Source organism: Rhipicephalus sanguineus, unplaced genomic scaffold (assembly GCF_013339695.2).
Source record: "Rhipicephalus sanguineus isolate Rsan-2018 unplaced genomic scaffold, BIME_Rsan_1.4 Seq635, whole genome shotgun sequence".
In the NCBI taxonomy this organism is placed as follows: Eukaryota; Metazoa; Arthropoda; class Arachnida; order Ixodida; family Ixodidae; genus Rhipicephalus; species Rhipicephalus sanguineus.
The window spans coordinates 52,536-78,196 of record NW_023615667.1 but is presented as its reverse complement, the minus strand read 5'-3'; the positions used below and the strand labels follow the sequence as shown (position 1 = coordinate 78,196).

General features: G+C 43.1%; 1 long non-coding RNA gene and 1 other non-coding gene across 3 annotated transcripts; both read left to right on the top strand.

Annotated features, from left to right (window-relative positions):
- Nucleotides 1-892: 892 nt before the first annotated feature.
- On the top strand, nt 893-11,698 carry LOC125756753 (uncharacterized). 2 transcript variants are annotated; one of them, XR_007414724.1, is made up of 5 exons: nt 894-1,334; nt 2,187-2,315; nt 4,023-4,162; nt 6,496-6,596; nt 11,133-11,698. It is a non-coding gene; the product is annotated as an uncharacterized LOC125756753 (long non-coding RNA). The 2 variants fall into 2 exon arrangements; XR_007414723.1 differs by having other exon boundaries at nt 893-1,334; nt 2,187-4,162.
- Nucleotides 11,699-19,867: 8,169 nt separating this feature from the next.
- Trnat-agu (transfer RNA threonine (anticodon AGU)) lies at nt 19,868-19,941 on the top strand. Its single transcript has one exon. It is a non-coding gene; the product is annotated as a tRNA-Thr (tRNA).
- Nucleotides 19,942-25,661: the final 5,720 nt, after the last annotated feature.

Genomic DNA, 25,661 nt, shown 5'->3' with positions numbered 1-25,661 from the left:
AGGGTGCAGGCGCTCGCAGCGACCCGTAGCGGCCGCCGCTACGGTCGTCGAAAATTAAAGGGGGGAGGGGGTAAGGGCACCGGTACCCTGTTCCTCTTAGATCCGACCCTGGAATTTTCGTGGTTGTTGCAATTTCATTCCGAGCTGCGTCTTGAGAGGTTCGTGCATGCTCGCGTGCGACTGCAAATCTTTCTAGCCTCTCCAACGCAACATGCCTAAAAAGAAAAAGACAACCTGTTCCATGACGTTATGCAAAAGAACTCGTGCAATGAAAAGGCATCGATTCTCATTCAGAGCTTCTACGGATCCAGTATGCCTGCAAGAGTGGGCGTGAAACATCAAGGGAGGTCCCTCATGTGTACATAAATTTCATTTGACTGTTCGCTGATTCTTACTTTTAATTAATTATTTTTCTTTTTTATATGCACCTATCTTTTCCTTTCACTGTTTACTCACATTCTGCGCGAAAATATCTGTCTTTGCGTCTCATTCACTGTTCATTTTATTTTTGTTCTTGATGTAACCGCTATAATTGTCAATGAATATTTCAATCATTGTACTCAAACATTACTGCGTGAAAAAGAATGTTAATCAACTAGAACGGAAACCCCGAATCTCCTACATGTTTGTTCTCTACGCCAGCATGTGCCGTTCAGAAGAAGCTAATCTGCCCGCATAGTCTCCAGAGTTTTCTTTTCTTCGTTTTACAATTTATCAGCGCCATGTGTGGCCTACACAACGAGCTTATACCGCAACTACAAAGCTTGGTTTCAACGGGAAACTCCACAGAGCGCAGGCTCACACGCGCGAAAGCACGCCAGCGAGCGGCAGCGCCGTCTGCACGCTGGATCGCGCAATCTTTCCACCTGGCAGGCGCGCTCACGACACTAAGGAGACCTTCCTAGCCCGTATAGTTCTGCGTTCGTGTGATCGTCGTGCCGAGTTCTGTTTGTGCGGTCGACTTTTAACGCGCTGCCTCGCATTGTGTGTATTGTGTGTTGTATTTCGTGGTTACTGACGTAAGCGCAACTATACGCGGTACCAGGCAAATAGTCACCAGATGCCGACCGTGCGACTTCAATCTCTGCGACTGCTTTGTTCGGTGTGACCGACGGACGCGATTCATAGTTTTGAAGAACACCTTCTTCAAATGTTTCCGCACGTCAGTGAGTAGCAGCGCCGCAATCCTTTGTCGACGACGCGTTCTGTGGCCCTGGAAAATGCCTTGACGCTCGGGGACGGCCGGTAGCTCGGCGATTCCTCGCTTGGCGCACCATTGAAAACCGGCGGTCATCCAGCAGTGTACGCTGCCAGCGTATTTTTTATTGCCAGAGGTAAGTGAACGTTACGCTTCGTACATTGTGAGTTATTGTTATTGTAGTACGCCTTGTCGCCGAAGAAAATCGCATAACGTGTTGGTAGTGTATGCGGTTGTAGTTGTGAGGATTGTGCTCGCGCATGACATTTGTCAAGAACGTAGTCGGTAGTGTTATAAAGTTTTGGTAATTAGCTCGCTTGCACGCACTGCTCTACGCTAATATTTGCTGAAAGGAGACAACATTTTTGTCAGGCTCACCATTGTCATGCGTTTTATGCATGTCTCTTGACAAATTACTTGGAGTAACGCCGTGAAACCGAAGCTTCAACATCCATTTCGTTCGCACGAGCTCTGAAGGAATAATCATCAGCCACCGTGTGAATCGTGAATCGGTACAGTGGGAGAAATAAAGTGTATTTAGGGATGTTTTCTTTAGGCGTGCATTTTATTTGTCATTAAGTAACGTGACCCTCAAAAGCGTTTAGGTTAGCATTCTTGGACATTGCTTATCATCTTTCAAGCAATAGATAACATAGATTTGCTAAAAATGCAATTTCTGCAGCATGACATTGTATTTTGTTCAGTTGGTTTGCCCCATTTTTATCCTTTATGCACGTTGACCTAATTTGACAAGCCGTACTTTCAGCTGAATTTTCAATTGCTTTTAGCACTATATGTGCGTCCGTGTATTGAAGTCCCACCTCTCATCGCATAATAATAGCTTGTGAAGAACAACGCTTGTCTTGAATTAGCCATTTATCAGAGCTCTTCCTCCCTCCTCAAAGGGCAAGGTGCTGCTGGCACACCTGGTTCGGCTTTTCTTAACCTTTTTTTTTTGAATGCTGAAGTTTTTTGCAACGTACTGCAGGTAGCAAACAGCAGTGCCACAACAAACAGTGGAGTGCTGACCATGCAGTCCAGAAGGTGGCTGAGGCAAGTATGCTATAGGAGGTGCTTATTCAGGCAGAAGAAATAAGCATCTGTAGCCAACGTAAAGGTAATGTACAAAGTTCCATTTAATGAAGAAGAATCTTGTTTTGAGCTAGTCATGTCGAAGGGAAACAATGAGCGCTAGATAATTGAGATGGAAATGCAGAGTAACAATGTTATGTATGCCAGCAACCAACTTAAGTTTATTCATGCAAAAGGGTTATTTCCAACTGGTTCATTTGGGGGAAGAGCCCACAGTTTCCACGAATGGGCATACCTGGTAGCCGTTGCACAACCTGTTACTGTGTTTTCGCACTCATTATTATGTGCCACTTACTCTTGTGACGTTCCACCAAGGTGAAATTACTTCACATAAACAGCAGCGAGAAGGCTCTTGCTAGCCAGTTCAATTAAGACAGCGTTACCGTAGCTTTTAGTTCCAGTAAACCAGCTAAGCTGTATAGAAGAGCGTACTCCATGTTTGTCACCATGGACAGTGCATTTTGCCTGGGAACATGGCTTAGTTTTGCAAAGGAAAATGTTGCCTTTCTGTAAAACGTGGTACTGGGAAATGGCATTGTGCCAAAAATATTAAGGTTTATGACTTCTTGCAGCACGCATTGTTGTACAGGGATGTTAGCGTTTTCATAAATGCAATGCATGGTGCCTGAAGAATATAGCGGCCCACTTTAAAATTTATAACTTCATGATTTCAGTATCTGGGACAGACTTTACTGTATACGGTTTGTTTCTGGAAAGCTTCAACCTATCTTGCAATTCTTCAAGGCCAATACTGAATTTGCTGTGTACATTTGGCTGCACATTCTCATCACTTATGCTAAACAACAGGCTTGAGTGATGTGTGGAATTCTTGTCAATCAATTTTATTGATTACCTCGGACGATCTATTCTGCTTCCCACAGTTATTGGGTGCTTTGTGTGCATGTGCTATGCATGCTAGAAATGAAAACAGGGAATGCAGCTGGCAGCATCAACGAGTACAATGCCCATAGGCTATTATGAGGTGCGAAATGTTGCCACTGCTAGAATTTACATTATGTGTGCATGGTACAGCTGATTGTGTAATTTAGCACTTTCCAGCTACTTACGCAGTTGGAGCAGATGTCGATCATGTTTACTGTGGTATGGCACGGCCACCAAGTTCGTGCATTCTGCATACCAGGAAACCTGACACGAAGCAACGTATTGCTGTGATGGCAGCTAAGTGAGAACGAATGAGTTTGTCTTCTCTGTACATTTGTCAATACCATTACACAGGCTTGTTAAGTGCATTCAAGCGGCTTTAGCAATGCACTTGCAGCTACAGAGCCAGTAAAGGCAGCCAATTTCATCATCAGAGTTCACTCTGCAAATCCCACTTTCCATAAAGGGCATTGTTTTGTGATAGCTTAAGGTCAAAACTTGCTCAATTAAACACTTCTTGGTGTCTGACATTACATGAATTATGATAATTGTTATATCTCATGTGAAATTATGCCATTGTTTTTTTTTCATATTCTTACTTTGCATACACACTTTACGACTGCACCCTCCCCAACCGAATCTTTACTAGTGCTACATTCTGTTATGGGTGAAAACAATTATTGAACTAAAAACCAGGCCAAGGAAAGCAGTATGATGCCCTGTAATGTAGGAGGATGCCGCTATTGCAGTGTTTAGTCTAGAGCTGAATTTAATGAGAAAGGGCAGCAATGTAGGTCATCTGTCGATATTTGCAGACCATAATTGTGTTGTGGTCATTTTGTTATCGCAGGAAGCATCTTCAAAAAGCAGTGCTACAAGGATGTGAGCAGCAGTTTCCCTTCAACGAACGGGTCAAATTCATGGAAGCCACGTGCCTGCTGCTTCTGGCCTACACAAACATGCAGCCACCATAGTAAAGTTCTTGCAAAGGTGTGAGACATCCCTATGCTGCATGGATTGAGCATGTTAATTGCCTGTTTTTTATAGCTTATAGTAATATGTCTACAAGTGTACTTCCTTCTAGTGTATATTTACATTCTCTTAAAGGGCCAGTCAGCAGGCTCCGACTTCTTTTTTTTACACCTCCCAAACAAGCTCGCTAATTCGTACAGAGGGCCGCAGGAATCACATTGTGCGAATGTCAGACACTCCACTTCTAAAAACAATAACCGCACCTCCTCTTCAGCGCTTGACCAGTCCTCTTTGCTAGCGAAGTGGTGTAATGTTGCCTATGAGCAACATTAAGTAACGCTGACTGTTGAATAGTCCTCTGCAATACGAAACGGCATTTTGGCTTTGTGATGATGCAGTATCTGTGGTTGTCACAAGTGTTGCGAATTGGTTTATCTCGCCAGTGCTTTGACTGTGCTTCCTCACCGCACCGCTCTGGCACAGTGGCACACCGAGGAAGCCCCTCTTCAGGATGGTCAGGCTGAGCGAGAAACTGAAACCAGCTGGAATGTTTGTTCTATCCCCTGTGGCTTCATTATTACACCACTTAATCAAAAAATTCATGTGACAACATGTTCACGTTGTACAAGCGTGCAGTTGTCACAAATTTTAGACTCCGGGGTTGTTTAGGGGCCCTTTAGCCTTAAATTATGAATGGTAAATTCACACGTCACGTGGTTTTCTTGCTTTATTTTTTGCAATGCTGATTTTTAAAATAGCATGTCAGCTTCTGTGAGTGGTAATTTATACATTTATCATACAAAACATCCTGCTATATTCAACAAGTGTTATTATAGATTTTTCATGGCACCAGAGCCACCTGCTTTTTGCCGTGTGGCAGCTACATGGAAGTTCATTGCTATGCTGCTTTGTTTAACTGATATCTTTTCAATCAATGCGTTTCACAGTCCAGGGTGTTTGGTGTATTTGCATCTTGATGTGTTTAATATCATACAAGTGATGGATTTTTTTCTGTCTTCTAGTGTTTACTTTGCAGCTATTTAACTGTGGTTTTCAGGGGCATATCTAGACAGGAACATCAATTCTGCTAAGCTTTGGTTCGAAAAGAGACGCTGAACAGGAGTTCCTTAGGTGCATGCCCTGAGCACCAGCCCTTTGGATTACAGAAATATCTAAACTGCATAATGTCTGCAGCTCCTTGCTTAATTGCATGTCTTTCTTCAACCTACAGCTCTTTCCATAATCCTTAACATTAACCTACATTACCAAGTGAACATCCCCCGCTGCAATACAGTGGTTATAATGGTCAGCTGCTGATCTGAACTGTGCGGGTTCGATCCTTGATGGAGTGGTTGCACTTTCGGTGGAGGTGCAAATCCTAGAGGTTCCTGTGCTTTTAATTTCACGTTTACATACAGAACCCCATTGTTATTATTACATCAGCAAGTGGACAGAGTGGTAATTCTAGATTGTATACATATTTAGTATAACAGACAGCTGAGCTGGTTGGTAGGTATTCATGTTAAAAAGGCAGGGCATGCAAACATGGACACAAGAGAGAAACCAAGACACCACTAACGCCAACTGGAAAGGTGGACAGTGGCACAAAATAAAGTAGACACAGAAACTTATCTGTGCATGCCCAGGCAAGAGGCGATACCTATCAATCTGGCACGCGCGATAGTCTACGTGAGAGATAACTGCTCAAGCATTTGATTTCTTCTTTATGCTAGTTAATCGACGGTTGGCTCTCTTGTGCACTGCCATTATCGATATGCCAGGCCTCGACAATTGGACGCATTTCTTCATTCATGTGCTTGTACAAAACTGCATTCATCGAATTTTGGCGTGCATTTACGCTCTCGACAATGTAAAGGTAGATTAGGTGATGAGCCTCCAGTTAGTGATCTCAGCGTTTTAGGTGTCTTGACTCTCTTGTGTCCATGTTTGCATGCCCCATCTTTTTAACATGTATTCATATAGTGCGTAAGAGAAATAGGTTATCTAGTGAGTTATTTGGAAAGTAAGTTTAGGGCGAACACCAATATAGCAGTGTAAATTAAATTTAAGCGATGAATGCATCGGGCTGGATTAGGAAACGATATAATGGCGAAATATAGCCGCTTGCTCTTTGCTTATACTTGTCTCAGTTTCTTGTCTCGTATGCTTTGACAATGACCAGGTGTCGTGTTGGATGCTACTAATTGGTTATGAGCTATACATAGACAAAGCAGCGGCTGTTTGGATGCTTTCTAAACAGCTACCTTATGGGGAGAGAAAAGTTAATTTGGGTTATGTGAGGCATGCTAAAAAAAGTCGACTTGTTTCTGATGTTTTTGTTTTCCTGGCAGACATTCTACACGAACTTGCCCAAAGGCGGAAGGAAGGCACGCACAGATGGACGCACAGAAATCATGGGGCTGCCGTAGAAGCTGTGAATGAGCATTAACCTGTGAGTATGTGTCTTAAACATTTTGCTGAAGCCTTTTATTTTGGCTGAACATTCTTATCGATGCTTTGTATTCCCTGATTTGTAGTGCAATATTGTTACACCCTGTTGCTTTCACAACAGAGCTCTTTAGTCTGGTACAAGGCCCAAAAAGTTCGACCTAGATGACCAAATTGCGGCAGCCAGTTGTTTCCACAATTAATGCATTAGTGTAAAAAACGCAATAGACGGAGCACAAGAAAAAGGAAGACACAAACAGTGCTGTGCTCGTGTGCTCAGTCTTCTGCACTGCTTTGTTTACGCTCTGTCATACCAACACACACAAGCATCCATTTTAGCTTATGTAGTAGTCCAGCTCATACACTTGGTAACGTTCTCCAACGGCAGGATTACCGGATATCTGGCTTGTGAAGTCAATCTAAAGTGCATGCCTGTTCGTGTAGACTTGTGTGCATCCACCATTGAGATGGAAATGCAGCTGTGTTTTAATATTTTAGCCAGTATAGCTCGTGAATGGAATTTGGAGCTGTGACAGCAACACTTTTATAGGGGGCGAGTTACTAAATTATTGTAGACTTGTGTGCATCCACCATTGAGATGGAAATTCAGCTGTGTTTTAATATTTTAGCCAGTATAGCTCGTGAATGGAATTTGGAGCTGTGACAGCAACACTTTTAGAGGGGGCGAGTTACTAAATTATTGTGTATTTCTCGATGTTTGCATGTTATAAAAACATAGCTGGTTAAAATTAGTCCAGATTTTACGCTATTTCTTAACATATGACCTTCCGTACTGTTCGAAGGCATTGAACCATATGAAATGCTTTGTGCCTTTGTGTGTGTGCCGAAGGTTAGGAGTCATTATACTAGAGATAGATAAAAATAGGTCAGAGGTTAAAGTAAATTTTTCGCAATCAACTTCTTGTGGGCAGTTATTCAGAGCAGGGTTTTGAAGTAATTTAGCAATACAAGCAGATTAGTGCTTCATTTTAGTGTCTGACAGTGCACACTGTTTTATTTTAGTACCTATTTGGGTCATTTCACGCCAGTGTGCCAGGTCGTTTTTTGACCATTTCCAATATTTTGTAAAACTGGTGCTGTTATGTTTCAGTGTGGGAAGTAGTCATTCAAGCGTTATTTTCGGGGAAAGAATTGCATGATGCAGCAAAGACCTTTCAAACTTCGCATGCAGAAATGAAGCTGTGTCAGGCAAATTAATTGACACATGGTTATTGCGTCGAGCTATTACTACAAAGCATTTGTTTCTTTAACATAGTCACCAATCTTTCATGACTATGATAGTCGAATTTATTTTGATTTCAATTTATGCTATTTGCAGTCGTGAGGAAACATTGCAAAATGCACCATTTTTAAGTATATTGTAAAAAAGACTGAATGTTTCATGTGAAATATATTCACAGTATGCGTTCAGTGCATATACCAAGGGTTGAAAATGCTGCTGGCAAAAAGAAGCAAAAATGTCTTCAAAATTGGCACTTGGAAGAAGTAGTGTTTGAACCCATATTGCGGGCTCTCTTTCACTGTGTAGCAATCCCAGCTAAAATGTTGCCTACACATCATAGTGTGCTTTCCTCGTGCGATAATTTAGACAAAGTTTTTAAGGTGTAATATTATCTTCAAGCGAAAAATAATTTTTTCAAATGAAAAATAACAAGGCTGTGGGAAGTTTCTTGGAGCTTTGCCTTCACTGCACAGCACATCATTGTTCTTGCATGGTATTTCAGACAGAAGTATTGCTTAAATCTGCAACATTTAGACTTGCACTATATGAGCACAGGGGCACCCGCGTGAATCCTGTGCCAATGTGCTGTGCAGCGAAGGTCAAGGAACGAGACTCTGTGCAGGCTAGGGATTATTCACTTCAGTAAATTTTTCCTTGCTTACAACCAAGCAGTATATATTTTTTTTAAATGGAATATAAATTGCCAGCAAAGTATACCACACAATAATGTCTTGGCGACATTTCTGTTTGGAATGCTACATAGCAAAAGCTAAGCTGCAATATGGGTCAAAAGCTATTTTTTCCGACTGTTACAGTTTGGGTGGAACGTTTCTGATTATTTTGTTTTCATAGTAGTTTTATGACAAAGTGGATATCTATTTACTTATTTATTTATTACTTGACAATACTGCTGACACCAGTAAGCAGTATTGCAAAGTGGGCTACAGTGATAAGTTACACATAAAATGATCTTGCTAAGCAAAAACAGGAGCATAACATATACAAAACACAAGATAAACCAAGAACATCTATACAACCGTCTTAAGGAAAATGATAAGAGAACAGCACAAAATACAAAGGCAATGAACTTTAGAAATCAACCTTCGGTATTCCATACGAAAGAATTAGTCTTTCTCCTGACAAATGTTAATATTAGAACTTCAGCATTTTGCAGTGTTTCCTTATGGCTGAAAAAATGTAACTTGAAATGCAAATTAGTAAACTATTTTAGCCATGAAACACTGCCACCTTCAGATTAAAGAAAGAAATATTCTGCATTAAAACGGGAACAAACAGCGCTGGACACGGGACGAAGAAAGAACAATAGACGAGGGTGCTGTCGCCTTCGTCTACCTTTTTTTTCCGTCCCGTGCCCAGCGCTGTTTGTTCCCGTTGTAATCATGTACTAACCAGCCCAGTTAGGTGCTCTCCTGAAATATTTTGCTCTAATTGCTCAAAGCAATAACTTTGTATAAGTTATCTTGCATGACGCAGTTTCACATCTGTAGATGGATGGATGCTATGTGTGTTCCCTTTAAAGCGAAGCATTGACATGCAAGTGGCCAAGCTCAATTTTTGAATTGGCTTAATGCCTTTCCTACCTGAATTAAATTTCTTTCCTTAAAAAAACTTATAATAGGTAGCTTATTTTTCGGCATTGTACATAAAGACCCTGCAAGTTTGTTTTTGGCTGTTCTCGCTGCTTTTCCACTACCAATCCTCCATCTGTCTTTTACTGATTTCTCTTGTGGATGTGTTCATCTTTATCAAGCTTTCTCTAAGCCTAGGGCTTCATGAGAGCTAGTTCCCAACACGCACATGGGTGGACATTTTTACATTTATTTAAAAGGTGGTCCGTCATTTCCATATCTCTCTCACAACCAGTGCATGTGACGCCTACTTACTGGATCTCACTTTATGACTGCATATTCTAAGACAAGATTAACTCGCTTCAGACATTGCACTAGCTTATCATATGCTTCCCTCCTTACTTCGTCCTTATTCTTGCGATAGTTACTCAGAGCTTTTCATTTTTAGTATTTGCTATCCATTAAATCATCTCCACCTCTCTGACATTGCACCTAACGCTTATCGTGCATAAAGTTTAATGCATGCTCTCAGCATCACGAAATTTCGTCCTGGAAATTATCACTTGACTACAGGTATGATCTTTTTAGCAGCATGATCTTTTTCAACAGCAAAGGAGTTCGTTAAAAAACCACCTTTTATACTTAAAATGGGGATGACTAATTCCATACCTCGTTTATTAAAGTTAACCTCTTTCAATTTCCTTACGCTTGTTCTTTGTGTTGTGCTTGCCTCATGGTTTGCAGTCTTTATGGATCTGGTATATTTAAAGAGTTGAATAGCCGGTCACCTGCTTATGACACTGCAGCTTAAGTATTGCACCCACTATCATTGCCATAGTAGCATTTGGTACAGTAGAGGTTTGTAATGAATGTAACGAGATGTACAGCTCATGAAATAATTGTTGAACAACGAATGTTGTTGGAGCTAGTGATTCAACAAGAGGACTCCTCTTTAGAGGGGCAACGAATTGCATCAAGGTTGCTGCAACAACTTAGACACATCAATTTGTTGAAACATTGGCTCCAACAACACGCTTTGTTCAATGGTTTGACATTCATTCAAGCCGCCATCTTCAGCTCAACTTTTGTCGCGTTAAGATGTACAGGATATACAACTGTCATGTTGTTTTCTGATAGAATTCAAGAGCTATTGACAGCAAGCCTTGCTTCTCAATTTAATTCTCATCCTTTACGTTTACGCTTTAATCTTTGTCATCTTCAGCCTTATTATATGTGCACTGCAGCAGTAGCCCTTCGCAGTGGTCTACAATTTGCCTCGCCTTGTGCGAGCCGATTCCATTTTACACATGCGCAATTCTTCATTTCTTCACCCACATAACTCTCGGCCTTCTCGGCAGCATTAAGTACAAAAATTGTAACTGTTAAGACTTTTGCTTCAACATCATGACAATAATTGAATAGAATTGGTAATGCACGTAAATAAATACTCTTGCAGTTAGAACGTAGTGTGTTTAACCCTGAATTCTTGTGTACTATAGCAATAAGTCTTCGTGAAATCATGCTGCTTGTTCTTCATATGATCAGAACGAGTCCAGAAATATCTGCAAAATACCGTTTCTGCTTTTTTGATTTCTGAAACAGTGATGCTAAGGGAGGCCATGTGCACATGCACCATGGCAATGTTTAAATGTGTATAAATTCTGAACATTGCTGTTGCTCTAGGTGTTTTCTTTCACTTCCTTTTCAGACGTACAGAAAGGAGCGAAGTGGAGCTGTCCATGGGCCGTGCACACAGTTTCATAAGCAGGCTTGCAACACTTTTGACAAATATGTTCCTGAATACATCTGCCAAAGTGGCATTTAAAGAAGCATGTAGTAGTGTACTTCACTGTTTATTTGGCATGAAGCAGCAGGTATGCTTCCGTCATCAGCAAGTTCACACAGTACAGTGCATCTACACATGGCATGCTACCCCCACATCTACCAGCTCGGGATGTGTAGCTTGATTGTAAAATGTTTACTTTGACTTAACACAACAATTATTAACAAAATGACATGAAAGTTTTGCCACCTATGCAGGCGACATTCTCAGTATACGCTGCCAAATATAAGCGGAGTTTGACCAGTCCATTAGTCGCACATTTCCTTGTAAACATCTCGTAGAGGGCCGCTGTTGTTGTTGCAAGCCAATGCGCCGTGATGAATGAACCATGATTCCAAGATTTTTCTTTTCCTCCGACCTTTGTACACGAGGTAGCATCGTCGAATTGATTAGGTCAAAGTTATGCCTTGTCATTCAGCAGCGTTCAACAAGCTCCGTCTTAGAACATGTTGCATGGGTGGTTTTCGCAACATCCTCTTTGTGTTCTTTAACCTTCGATTACCTTCTTCAACCCATTTCGCCTATGCAAGTTGTGTCGCAATCCCCACATTGTACTTCGTAGATGATCCCGCTCTAATCTTCGGCGGTGTTTGTGTATACCTTGTCCTTAGGACATGTGTTCACAAAGCCCAAAGACCGCACACCTGCGGATGATTAGAGCAGGGTACTCTACAGAGTACGTTGTGGGGTTCACGACACCACTTACATCGGCGAATTGGGCAGGAAAATGCCAAAGACGTTCAAAGAACACAAAGTGGGAATGTTGCTAAAGCCACCCATGGAGCGCATTTTAAGACAGCTTGTTGAATACTGCTAGACGACAGGTTATAGCTTCGACCTTAACAATGCGACGATGCTGGCTCAGGAACGAAGGTGGAGGAAAACTATTGGAATTATGGTTCATGCGTCATGAAGCATCTGCTTGAAACAACAACCACAGACCCATACCGAACGTGTACGTGGACGTATGTGGCTAGTGGACTGGTCGACCTCCGCTCACTTGTTGCCAGCGTATACCGAGACTGCCACCTGCATAGGTGGCAAAGCTTCTATGGGATTTTATGGTGCAGTTGTGGTACAAAACCATTATTTTGCATTAAGGCAAATGTGCCGTATTATATTGGACAGTACGGGCAGACCATTCTTTAGTATCTTAACGTAGGAGGTACGTAAGAAGACCTTCTTTGAAGGAAATTGTTTTATTCTGGTCACGGAACAGTGTTCTCATTCAAACAAAGTGACGGAGTGCTTTGTTTTATCTGTGGTAACGAAAGCACTTCGTAAGAAGACTCCTTTTTAGAGAAATCGTTTAATTCGGATCGCGGAAAAGTGCTCGGCACCGCTATACCTTCAGCTTTGTCCGTGTTTAGGGGCCAGATTTTTTGCAGTGCACCCGAAAGTGGCGAATACTCTATGCACAGCCTGATCTTTATCTCACGACCAGTTTAGTACCTGACACACGTAAATGACCTTTGCGACAAGGAAGACATTGCATACCTGCGCACAGGCGAACACAGAAAGTTCTCCTCACCAGATCCATGCTTGCGAGGCGCGCTTGACAAGCGTGAGTGCTGACGGGCAGTGCGGCCCAGTGTTCCGTATTCGATGCAAAGGCACTTTTGCCATCATAAAAATACGCTATGTCGTCATTTTAGCATTAACAGATTTAAGCTTAAACAATATTGAAACACCACCATTCGTTCAAACATGTTGACCTCGCAAATACTATCGGTAGCGGAAGAACTGCCCCTATGGGAATTAGGGTGGTTGTACTGCACGATATATGTCACCAAGCTACTATTCCTCGACCTTGGCAACGTGTTTTGCGTACTTTTGCAGTTCTTAATGCATTTGATGACATCAGCTTTATGGGGCGTTCATTCTTAACTCGATAAAACTATCAAGATGCCTTTCCTACGTTGAGGAATTACAGGAATGGAATCGGACTGCCAGGCCATTCCCTGAGTGCCAATGGGCTAAGTTTTTTTCATTCCGAGGAATTGAAAGGAATGGAATTGCGGCAAGTTCTAATTCCCCGGAATGGAATTGGAATCGAATGGAGGCGCCCATTCCGCAGCACTCCTTCCCACCCACTGCAAAGCGCTCAGCCATAATTCTTCATTATCAGCCACAGCACAAAGTGCAGATAATGCCTTACAGATGTGTAGCGGGTACCGCGATTCTCCGAAGAATGAAGAAAAATGGCATAGTGGGAACTTCGCTGCTTCAGAAAAATTGCGACGATTTACGACGTAGTGGGTACGTTGCATGTTTACTTGTATTAGGGCCCCAAGAGATAACAACGGGCTCTACAAAGTCCGCTCTTCTAGCTGTTGCTGTGACTTGCTGCGTGTTTCACGCAGGCCTGGCGGTCTTTTTATCAGAACAGCGATCTCGCACATCAAAGAGTACGCTCAATTACGTGCTGCTTCTGAGATCGTGCTCACTCCCTTGACACAAAGAATTAAGCCAACTAAAAAAATTCGTATTTATCTTGCGAGAAAATAAATACTTTGACTTTCAAACGAATGCTGGTTTGTGCTAGTTGGTAGGAATACGTGGGACAGTTACTTCCGCTGCTCCGAAGAACGTGTTTTACCTTTGTCCCACTTTCTTAAGAGGAGGGCAAGCAACTACATCACAAATCCAATGTTTTTTTTTAATGATTACCTCACCTTTTTCATACTTTCTTTTTTTATACAAAGAAAAAAACCGTTACGAACCGTTATGGAACGTTTTTTTTTTCGTTCCGGAACAGAAACGAAACGGAAATGTTTGCGGTGAAACGAAACTAAAACCGAAACGAAAAACATTTCGTTCCGACACCCTGTTGACAACTGATGATTCAACGTCAAGGTGCACGAATTAAAAGGGCGACTAAATGCAAATATTGTTCTTAATTCGGTTTTTTATGGCGGAAAAGCAGCTGAGGCTATGCTGCGCCATAAATGCAAATATTAACTCGACGGGGGTTGTGCAGATAGTGCTCCAGAAACATCGTAGTGTTTGTTTCGTGCGCAGGAAATGCTTAGTTTGAAAGAAAAACAAATTTTAGTGGTCCGCATACCGTTAGCAATATTCCTATCCTACCCCTCCGAGAACGGCCTTTTCAAGTAGCGCCCGCGCTGCCCGCCCTTTCTGGCTGACAGCGGGTGCTGCGGCGCAGCGGAACATAACGGAGCACAACCCGGCGAAAACGGCACTTGCGTTGTTCGCAGGGGTCCCGTCAAGCTGTTTTAACGCGACAGTGTTAAAGAGCCTGTTTCGCAGATATTCCGGTGTCGGCGTCGGTGTCGACGTCGATGGTTGTGAGCGAAAATTTTGAGTTGAACTTCCCAGGCCACCCCGCTGGTTACGCCCCTGGTGAACAAGTCATGGTATTCGCAATGCCCATAGACTGTCGCGCCGCCAAGCGGAATTCAGGAGCGTCCTCTCGAGGAGGGTTAGTAGATGACAAAATGGCAGCACTACGCAGTCGCTCCCTTGTTCGGCTGTGCTAGCCTGAGTGTTAACGCGTTGGCAAGAAAGGAACACTACGACTTTGAATTTTCCGTGCATCAGTGAACAAACCGGGCCCTCCGTGACACGAGAAATCTGATTCGTTCTTGCGAGACGCGAAGTTTTCGTAAAAATACGTACCAACTCGCGCTTTCAATGCTAGCCCAGAGCGTACACATACTATCAGCTTCGCGAGGCTTTCTGTAGCCACGTAGGTTAGTTAAATGTTATCGTCTGACATATTCAGTTGAAGCTCACCCTGTTTTACTTGTATATAGCATTGGTCAGTGTTTCTTGTAGTGCATGAATCCCATAACACTGTACGCGGGAGGTCGCGCGGGCTCGCGATGTGCTCTTGTATAACTGAGCGATCTCATGTTGGCGATACATTAAAATAGGGCCTCTATCCTTTGTCAGCAATGCGCCGTTACGAATCGTGCGAGCGACGTTTCAATCATTTGAGGACGCGTCTGCTCGACGCCTTTCGTGGAGGGAACGCTTTCCATACACGCCGTCCTTCACCAGTGTGTTGGGTTTTATAGCCACCGCTGCGCCGCTTGTTTTTGTACGTTTGTTGATAGGTGGCACCACACTGCAAGCGATTTGCTTGTTGACCGGTCTGAGAGCAAGATGCTCTCCGCGCGCAGACGTCTCTCTAATTGTAAACGTGGTGACGCGCAGTGGTCGAAGTCGTTCGGCGGAGGAAATTCTTCATATTTCTTTCAGCAGTGATGTTGAAAGAAACCATCTTGACGACGAGGATTTCTCACTGGACGTAGAAGACTGTGAAAGCACCGAGAGTGACAGCGACGATGAACCACCAGCTGCTAACTCACGAGGAGCGAGTTGCACTGCACGTCCCCTCGTGCGTTAATGTTCTTTCACGCTCGTAAGTCACTTTGATTGTATTTATTGTATAATATCCTTGAGCGAGATCAAAATGAAAGCATAGTTCCTTTTGTGCATTGCATGTACCACAATTATTGTGGATATTATGGAGCGCCGCATGCCGCCAACACGCTCGAGCTCTACCAGTGAAGCGAAATGGTTAGAGCGATGGAACGTGCAGTCACGGCCACAATCCACGCCTCTCGGCCAACTTCTTCGACGTTGCGAAAAGCATACGTGTGCATTCTTTTCGATATTGGTGTTTCGATCGTGCTGATCGAACCTGCACCATGCGAGTGAAGTGAATTGCACACGGCTAGAGTCTCAGCATGGCTGTGACGCAAGCGCTACTGAATGGGATGTTAAATGCTCGTGTTCCGTTGAAGACGGAACTCCGCGTTCCCGACTGCGCAAGTAATGACGACGGCGTATTATGTTTGCAAACCATCACTACGTTAAACGTGTGGTCCCGTGCAGCAGCGATGGCGCTACTAGCTGGCGGCCTGTTACTGCCGCAAAGCCGTCAGGCAGGCTCGGTACGTACTACCTCGGAGTGCCGTTTAGCTCATACGTCAATTCTAGTTCATGCAGTTTTATGTAGCACGCACAGGATTTCGCGAAGCATCGTTATGCACGGTAACGGACCTGAAATATAACCTTTCACACCGCAGCAAATAATTAGGTGGCGAGTACTTAGCACTTTCCACGGTTTGGGAAAATATTTTAGTCTCATATCCATTTCAGCGCAGCTCATGACTTCATCCGGTGAAGGTGGCACAGGCCGTACGTCCGCACGCCCTATCTGTTCCTATGCTAACAAGCCGTATGGTGGCTAGAGGGGGAAGTGTGACGGGCGAGAGCGGAGGGCTGTACGAATTCCCAATGAAAGATGGCGGTCACACCAGGTGGCGCTACCTGCGCCGTAGGTGCAGGTAGCGCCACCTGGTGTTTTGGTATAATAACATAGATTTAATCAATGTAGATAAGGTATTAGGCCAACATAAAACAAGGAAATATTTTTTTTCTTCGAGCCTGTCACCGCCCCGTTTTAAAGGGGACGCTCATAGCATCCATCCATCCATCCGTGCTTGCGGCCATGCTTGCGGCGGCATTTGCCTGCTTTGCGTATGGCCGCTAGACGTTAGTTTCACTTGTTTCTAATAATCGCTTATACCCCGCGCCCGTGTTGTTAAAGGCGCTACGTGTTTGTTTCGCTAAGAAGCATGTGTTGTAAGTTCTTAGCGGTGTTAAGCAAGAGGGAAAAAAAAGAAATCAATATTGCTTTTAAACCAGACGGAACTGGCGTGCCTCCATGTTTTCATATTTCAATGTGTCTTAATATCGGTTTGCTTCGACATGTTTAATCTGCTACAGTGTGCATAAACTGGGCTAGTTGGTTGATTTTCATGGTAAAAGCAGCGCAAAAAGGCGACAACACGAGAAGAACGACACAGGACAGGCGCTGAACTGTTCAGCGCTGGTTCTGTGTCATTCTTATTATCATATTCCTTTTCCGCTGCTTTTACCATATTTATAGTCTGCTTCAGTTGAACTAAACCACTTGCTCGGCTGCATAGCTCAGCTGACTTTAAAGTGTTCTTTCCTCTTGGTCAAGTGTAAACTGTTTACAATCGTTCATAGCGAGTATACTGGCTGCAGTGCAGCGCGTTTTTTTTTTCTCTCTCTTAGTCCGCACCCACCTCCCCCCTCCATTTCCTCTGTATTGTAGGGGGTTCTCTTGAGCGCGAAATGTTCAAAGCATTTACATTTTCCGGCTACTTTTCCTTGAGAAAATTGAAGTGCTCTTGAGCGCGAAATGTTCAAAGCATTTACAATTTCCGGCTCCTTTTCCTTGAGAAAATTGAAGTGGAGATTGGAATGCTGCAGCTGGAGGCTCTTTGATACTGAGCATTTTATTTTATTATTTTAGCGATAGTTCTATCTATGCAAGGACCAATGATTTCTGTTAACTTACGGCTTTAGATGCATACTAAATACATGCAAGGACATGTTTAGTTATCACACATTTGTCATCCCATAATTCACACTTCCCCCTCTAGCCACCATACAAACCGGTTGACCGTCCTCCTGGCGCCATCTTGAAAAGCACGGCGCGCCACCTATAGTTCGTGGGCATTGCGAATAAGCCGCCATAATCACGTTTCTTGAAAGAAAATTCAGGTGATTCGTTTATGTCATTAAAGGAGCTCGAATTTACGGCTTTCATAATACAGCTATGCATAACAGGTATGCAGGATGACGTCGATGGCGATCCAGAACAGCCACAATGAAGACGACAGACGACTGCAATAACGACAACCACAAAGACAAGTGCTTCCTTCCTATGGTAAAGAAAAGGAAACTATGGCAGTGAGTAGATAACATCAATCGCTGAGAAAAAAAATATCACTAATAGAAATACCTACCAATACTTTGTGTAACTTATACATATAATAAATCATCACAAGAAAATGCGTTCCACACAATGCGAAATAAACAAGTGTATCTGTAGATTTGGCGTTGCGAGACATAAAAGATGTTGCGAGACATAAAAGTAGACGACGACCATTACGTGCTTTCACGTGACAGAAAAAGACGACGTCTGCTGCCGTAACCACGGCACAGGTTTGGCGGCACAATAGCACAGCAGTCGTATTTACACCGATATACATTATTAATGTGTATGTTTATTATTAAATATTTCTTCATGCTCTTAACTGCAAGTACAGCAATAGCCGATTCTTAGTATGCGCCCCATTGTGGGTTTGTGCGATGACGTGTAGAAACATCATTATCATTATCTGAATGCCGCGTTCCATTCTTTTCAGCACGACTTGTTTCGCCTCTGACTGGACATCAGCTTACGTGGCTTCCCTGGACGGATTTGGCGCAGTCTATGAGTTTACAAAAGCTGGCCGTGCACTTATACAGCAGGAGACAATTTCATTCTCTCTCTCTCTCTCTCTCTCTCTCTCTCTCTCTCTCTATATATATATATATATATATATATATATATATATATATATATATATATATATATATATATATATATATATATATATATATATATTGCCAACGGAACGGAGGACTGGGTGCATGGATGGTACCAGACGAATTAGTGGCACACGGTGTACAGTGCGGTTGCAAGCCTATTCCTTCGTTCGATAAAACACAGGCTTGTGTTGGCTTTCTGCTGCTATTGGTCCGTGCTGCTCTAAAGAGCTCACGGACCAATATGAAGAAACGTTGGACTCCCAGTTTAACCCCATGTTAGTACCCACGCCCAATCGTACTTCCAAACAATCGACACGTCATGATACGCAGCGATGACCCTCACCGACTGCAATGGCTCGTCGGTTCGGCGCTCTACGCAGATGAATCCGGAGGGCACATGTTGCCCTCTCTTTGCGCTCATGAAATATTTATGCTTGAAGAGCACGCTTTCAATCACTTCTTAGCTGACGGTCATATTGAGATCGCAGTGAAATTCCATGAAGCAAACCGAAGCCCCCTGGTGTTTCGTGCAGATATGCCGGATATACTTTTGCATATATATCGCATATACTTGCAGCGTTTTCAACAAACCTGATTTTTTTTTTCACATGAACTTCTTTCGAGCAATTAAGCCAGCGCATTGAAACTTCTGCCTCAGATACACAGCGCTATCTCAATGTCGCGGCATCGGGATTGTGCTATAATGCATTGACAATGACGATTGAGATCACTCATTTATATGCTGAAAGTAATTGCACGTTAGATTAGCAGTTCTACAGGACGTACTTTCATGATGACGCACAAATGTCACAAGATAACTGGTATGGTGAGACAACAACGCCAGGTTGTCTGGGTCCCCCCCCCCCGTCCTATCTCTGAGACGACCAAATGGGTGTTAATGACTAATTGTTATTTATTTTTCGGCAGCAAAGTTCTTGTTCTTTACTTCGCAAAAAAAAAAATTACATACACAAGGTGGGAACGACCAGCTCAACAGATAACAAACGAGTGGTAGTCGCTCTTTAAGTTGCAGACAGAACCGGTAGCGCATTGCGCAAGAACTACTGAATATTCTAGATATGCAGAATGGGATATAAACGAGCAGTGCCTTTCAAGGTTAGCAGCCAGGAAAGGCGGGAAACATTTCAATTAAAAAAGAAAACTAATAACGCTTAATATCGGGCAACAAAGGAAGCGTGAAAGAGCATCGGTGAATCAGCGGCGCCGTGGCTTAGTTGGTTAAAGCGCCTGTCTAGTAAACAGGAGATCGTGAGTTCGAATCTCACCGGTGCCTGTGCTGAGCATTTGCTTTTTTTTTCTGACCAATTGCTGTATCCTGGAAACGTTAAATAAAAAAATCTTTCATATGTTTTCTTTTTTTTTTCATTTCACTCGCTCCTTGAGTGCCAGTGTGATGCAAGCCACAATATGCAAACGGAGATTACTGGAAATCAAGCAAGACAAACGACCGACGACCGCCTAACCGAAACGTGGGAAGCCAAGCCCTCCCTCCTCGGGGTGATACCGGGCATCGCTCGGAACACTGTTTCAAGAATAAACGTTTATTTCTCTCTCTCTTTCACACGGTCCACGCACACATTTCTGCATCTCTCTTTTTCTACACTTTAAGAGAAATTCAATGAGACCGGACAAATGCGTTGTATAATTGCGTTACCTTTCTACGGCTTCAAGTGAACACCACGGTGTTGGCAGCTACGCTATCCACAGCGTTCCTAACACTCTTCACATGGCTTCTGAATCGAGCAGTGCACTCGCCTACGAATTAAGGTCCCAGTGTACTAATCAAATGTTGTTTGGAGATAACTTTGATATTAGAGAATATTTTCCCAACCATTCCGTTTCTAATCAGTATTCGCAACCGGCCACTGCTATAAAAAGAGATGCGAACTCGGTTCCTAGCAGTCCCTTTTTGCCAGTGGTACCTTTTATACAACGCTTGGATTAGTCTTCTAGACGATGTAAAACTCATGCTTCATTCACTCACTGTGTGGTGCTCGTCAAAATGCAGGTCTGAAATAATGAAGCCCCATTTCTTACTTATATTGCCTTACAAACATTTTTTTCTTGGCTATTGTTGGCCATCCTCCCTTGTCCGAATTCTTTACGTAGCATCACTCTGGTATTAACTCTACTACAAGTTATGCGAGCAACGATCCATTCTGATGCAAAGTTACTGGTTTTCTTTCGCTAGCTTCGCAAAATGGCTCTGCGTTCCCAAGGTTACCATTCTGCCAGACTTTTGCCTACGTCACCAATCATAGCTGTCGGCAGTTTACTTACATACAGAACTGAGAAACACTCTCACGCGCATCTTTCAATGAGACTACCTACCAACATCTGCAGCAATAGAGACGCACAACCTTCTTTTGTCATGTGATAAAATCAGGGATTAGTGTTTTTGCGCCAGTTTATACGTTGAAAAGCGCTTTTTGACAAACTGCGCGAATACAGGGCATTCCATGTGAGCCCTCCAATAGCCTTGACAAAAGAAAACAGCAGCACCCACAACAAGTCTACCCTACACCGCGGCTACGATTGCACGAAAATCGAAGCAGCAATGTTCAGAGAGGCATGATCAACAAAATTCGTTAAGTGAGATTTCGGTATGCACAATAATCATACAGTTCCACAACAAATTTGAAATGAATAAAGAAAATTTTAAAAATCAAGATACATCGACAGACAGTTGTTTGCGCTCGCTCAAGACACCACGAGAATCGAAAACTGCAAGGAGTCCCCGAGGCAAATACACCTCACCGCACATACGTTATCGTGGCAACCAGCGCAAGTCTCCTATATAAACAATCACGTCACATGAGCGCCTCAACAGCAACAACTGTGTCTCTAAAACACCAGCTCCTTTGAATGGTCTTCCTTTTTCTGGAGTCACAATCGTTGCGCACGCTTGATGGCAGAAGTTCTAACCGGGTTTACCGTAGCGTTACAACGCTCTTAGTACATACAGCCCAACACGACAGAGCTCTTACATCAAAACTTGAAACGACCGCACTGAGGGAGAAAGCATAATCTGATGGAAATGTGCCCGTCTTTGTTTTTTTTTCTTTTTTATCAGAATGCGGATTTCAGCTCAACAAAACGACGATCTATTAGAAATATAGTCGGTACTTCCAACGGGCGTAAACACATTTCGGTCTTCTCAAGACTAATTTTTTGACAGAAATAAGCCATACGTTATTTATTTTCAGACTTCGTTCGCTAAGGATTCTTAAAGCACTATATTGTTGCATATAAACCGTTACCTTCTACTCCTTCTATTTAAATGACGTTCGCCCACTCGAGCGGCTGCTTCTATGCAACGCTTCCTGCGAATAGACACACAACGCCACATTTTGTCAACTAATGAAAAGGAAAAATTTAACACATTGCTTCCGTGAGAGATTCAAAGCGGAAAAAGATTTCCTCAAAAAGTACGCTGATACGAGGGTGCCACATCAAGCCTGCAATATACAAACTCACGTACAATGCAGCTACGAGTGCACGCAGATTACAGGCTTAATATTCAAAAAGACACGATCATCAAAATTCGTTGGGTGACATTTAATTTTGCTAAATGTTACTCATAATTATAAAACAACGTAGAAACCAATAAAACAACTCAAGAATTCAGATGTATGAGTACGAAGTTGTTAGTCATCGGTACGAACACATGCCGAGGACGCCGTTGAGAGAAGTCTTCACTGAGCCCTAAAGAACATCGCCGCATGGAAGTCACCACAGCAAACGGTGCAAGTCTCCTATAAACATGCGCCGAGCACTGCCACAAGAGCACCAGCATCTCTTAGCAATTGTGCTCCCGTCACAACATCGCTGGAGCCTTGATGGCTAAAGGGTTAACCGGGATTACGCGGGCGCCTTCGGACTGGAAATTGGCCGTCAGGCATAGGTGACGGTGTCGGCAAGTTCGAAGACTAAGGTGGAATGGTGCACACCACTCGAGTAACGGTGTGGGCAGCTCCATGATAAAAAGATTCCCTCTGGTTGGGTCACAAGTGCCTACTCTGACGTTGCGGCAAAACTCGGGCTGGAGCATGGCCCACGATCCGACGCATTCTGGCTGAGACGACGAAAACTCTGGCGATGGCAGCGCATCTGTGGGCAAACCAAGGCGGCATAAGAAATCCGGGAGTAAGCCGAAGGACCAGCGCGCACATATGTCAGTGGAAGCTTCAGGAAAGACGACAGGGGCAGCTCGAGAAGTGGACCTTGCTACAAATCTAGCCAGGTAGGGCACGCTCAACACAACGAAAGTTGATATCGTCCGGACTCCTGGGACTCAGCGCTTAGAGGCACAGAGCTCATCGCTCAGCTCAAGGCTGTCCAGAGGGCCCAGGCCGTCGCCGAAGGACTCTGTCTATCGGCCCCGACCTGGCCCCGCTTTAATTCTTTCTCCTCAGGGCCTAAATAAAGTTCGTACTCACTCACTCCAGTCGGAAGCTGTTGCTTGCTTGTTCCCTTTTGTTGTTGTTGTTATTGTTGTTCCTCAGACACTTGGCGCAACCCACTTCGGGGGATAGGCCATGAATCGGACAGTGCCTTTCTTAAAGAACTCACTTTCTGAAGGAAAGGGTTTAAAAATGAATAGTTTAGCCGTTACACACACACACAAGCATATATATATATATATATATATATATATATATATATATATATATATATATAAGAAACTCGAAAAAGAAACTGAATTAAGTTATTAAGTTCCACATAACATACAAGTCTCTCGTAGAAAATTGCGTACAGCGTCGAAAACGCTCCTGTGTGGCTAAAACCAAGTATCGTAGAACCAAATAAAAGAGCCACCAGAAGTGACATATTCAAGCCCATCTTTCGAAGGGCTTCTTTTCCTTTCAATTTTAAACCTGCAGCATGTCAAAAAGAACCGATCCAGAGATTCACTCTCATCACAGTGAAGGCCAAACACGTTGCATGGGTTCTCGCGCAGAACAGAATCGAACGCGGCCTTCGAATAACGATGATGATGATAATGCTCATGCACGTCATGGCACGTTCACAAAATATGGCGTAGTACACTAAACGGGATAGCTAAACATTGGTGTAATGGCTTGAGATATAATTTAAAAATTAAAAAACATAAGCATTTTAAACTGGAGTTACTACAACTGTTGGTGCAATTGGGGCGTCACACCACGCAGACACTCTGTCACGGCAGCATAGACCGCATTTCTCTGTCACGTGAAGGCACGTCGCCTTCGTCATTCACTTTGCCCTGCCGCAATATCTGTGACAATAAAATCGTAGCGTTTATCCATTTTGTAGATTTGTTTAATGTATTCACTTGTGATGTCTCAATACTTAGGTATGGCACATCACGTGTGCGTACTTCTAATATATTGTATTTCTTTTTCAGTTATGGCAACTATTTGTTCTCACTACCCGGTATTTATTTTTTGTTCGTGCTTCAAAGAAAATGCAGTCGTTTATTTATTTATTTATTTATTTATTTATTTATTTCAGAAGTACTCCCGATATCTCATATGAGGCCCTAGGCAGGAGTGAGTCATGTATAAAAGAAAACAAATGTTTAAATACAACAGAAAAACAATTATTACGCAAAAATTCATTCACCATCGAGAACCGGTGCCTCAAACTTAAAGGCTGGCACTTATAAAATTCATAAATTTTTGCGGGTACATGCACAGAAAAAAAGCCATAAAAAACAATGACCACAAACATCTCTTCATAAACATCTGTTCATTGAGTAACATCTAAAAAAAACATCTTATAAAGGGGGCACGATCAGCAACGTATCAAAATACAACGCCTTCATGACCTCCATAAATGCAATGGATGCCGTGAAAATATTTTAAGTATATGAAAAAGTGCTCGAAAGGGCAACATAAATTGAAGCCTATTACACGTGCGTTGTCCGAGGCGAAATAATAGGGGGAGAAACATAAGAGAAAGAGGAGAAAGTCGAGTGGGTTACTATTGCCTCAGTTTTTCCATGAGCGATTGAACAGTTACGCAGTGTGCCAGACCCGCAGATAGACCATTCCAATTAACGACAATGCGCAATTGTCGGCGTTGCCACCTCAGAGTCCGACAGTGTCGTCTTCATTGCTGTTGTTTTGTCATCCTCGTCGACGTAGTCATCGAATAATAATAATAATAATAATAATAATAATAATAATAATAATAATAATAATAATAATAATAATAATAATAATAATAATAATAATGATGATGATGATGATGATGGTGGTGGTGGTGGTATGATGATGATGATGATACAGGTCTTTACGAATCTCACCACTAGGATCATTTTTCAGCGGCACAAGAAAATACTAGTGGAGAGGGAGGCCTTGAATATATTGATGCCGGCGGCATATTGAAGGAAAGAAGAATTCCGAATGGAAACAAACGCCTGCAAAGATTTGCTGGGACGTATAGATACTGCGAGACAGAAAAGTGAACGACGACGATTATGTGCATTCACGCGACAGGAAATGTCGATGCCTGCTGCCGTAACACCGTGACATCTTTGACGGTGCAATATCAGTTTTTTTATGTTTATTTACTATTATTAAATACGTCTTCAAGATATTAAGTGAAAGTATAGCTAGATAAATTTCAGTCTACGCAGCACTGTGGGTGGTGCGTTCCATAGTGTGTACGAACATCCTAATCATCATCATCTGGATGCCATGTTCCGTTCTCTTCGGCACGAGACCTCACACAACGTGTTTCACTTCTGAGAGGAAGAAGACAATTTGCGCGCGCCTCCTGGTCGAACTTGGAACGAGGTCCACAGCTACGTCTCGAGCTGCCTTAGGGCCTGACGCATCCGCGGGAGGTAACGCTGTTCTATGTGCACGCTGGTCCTTCCAGTCGGTCCCGGGTTGCTTATGCCAGCGTGCTTCATTCACAGTTGTGATGGAGATGCCATCGCGGCCATCGGCAGAGTTCTCGTCATCCCAGCCAGAATGCGTCGGAGTTTCGGCCGTGCCTCAGTGT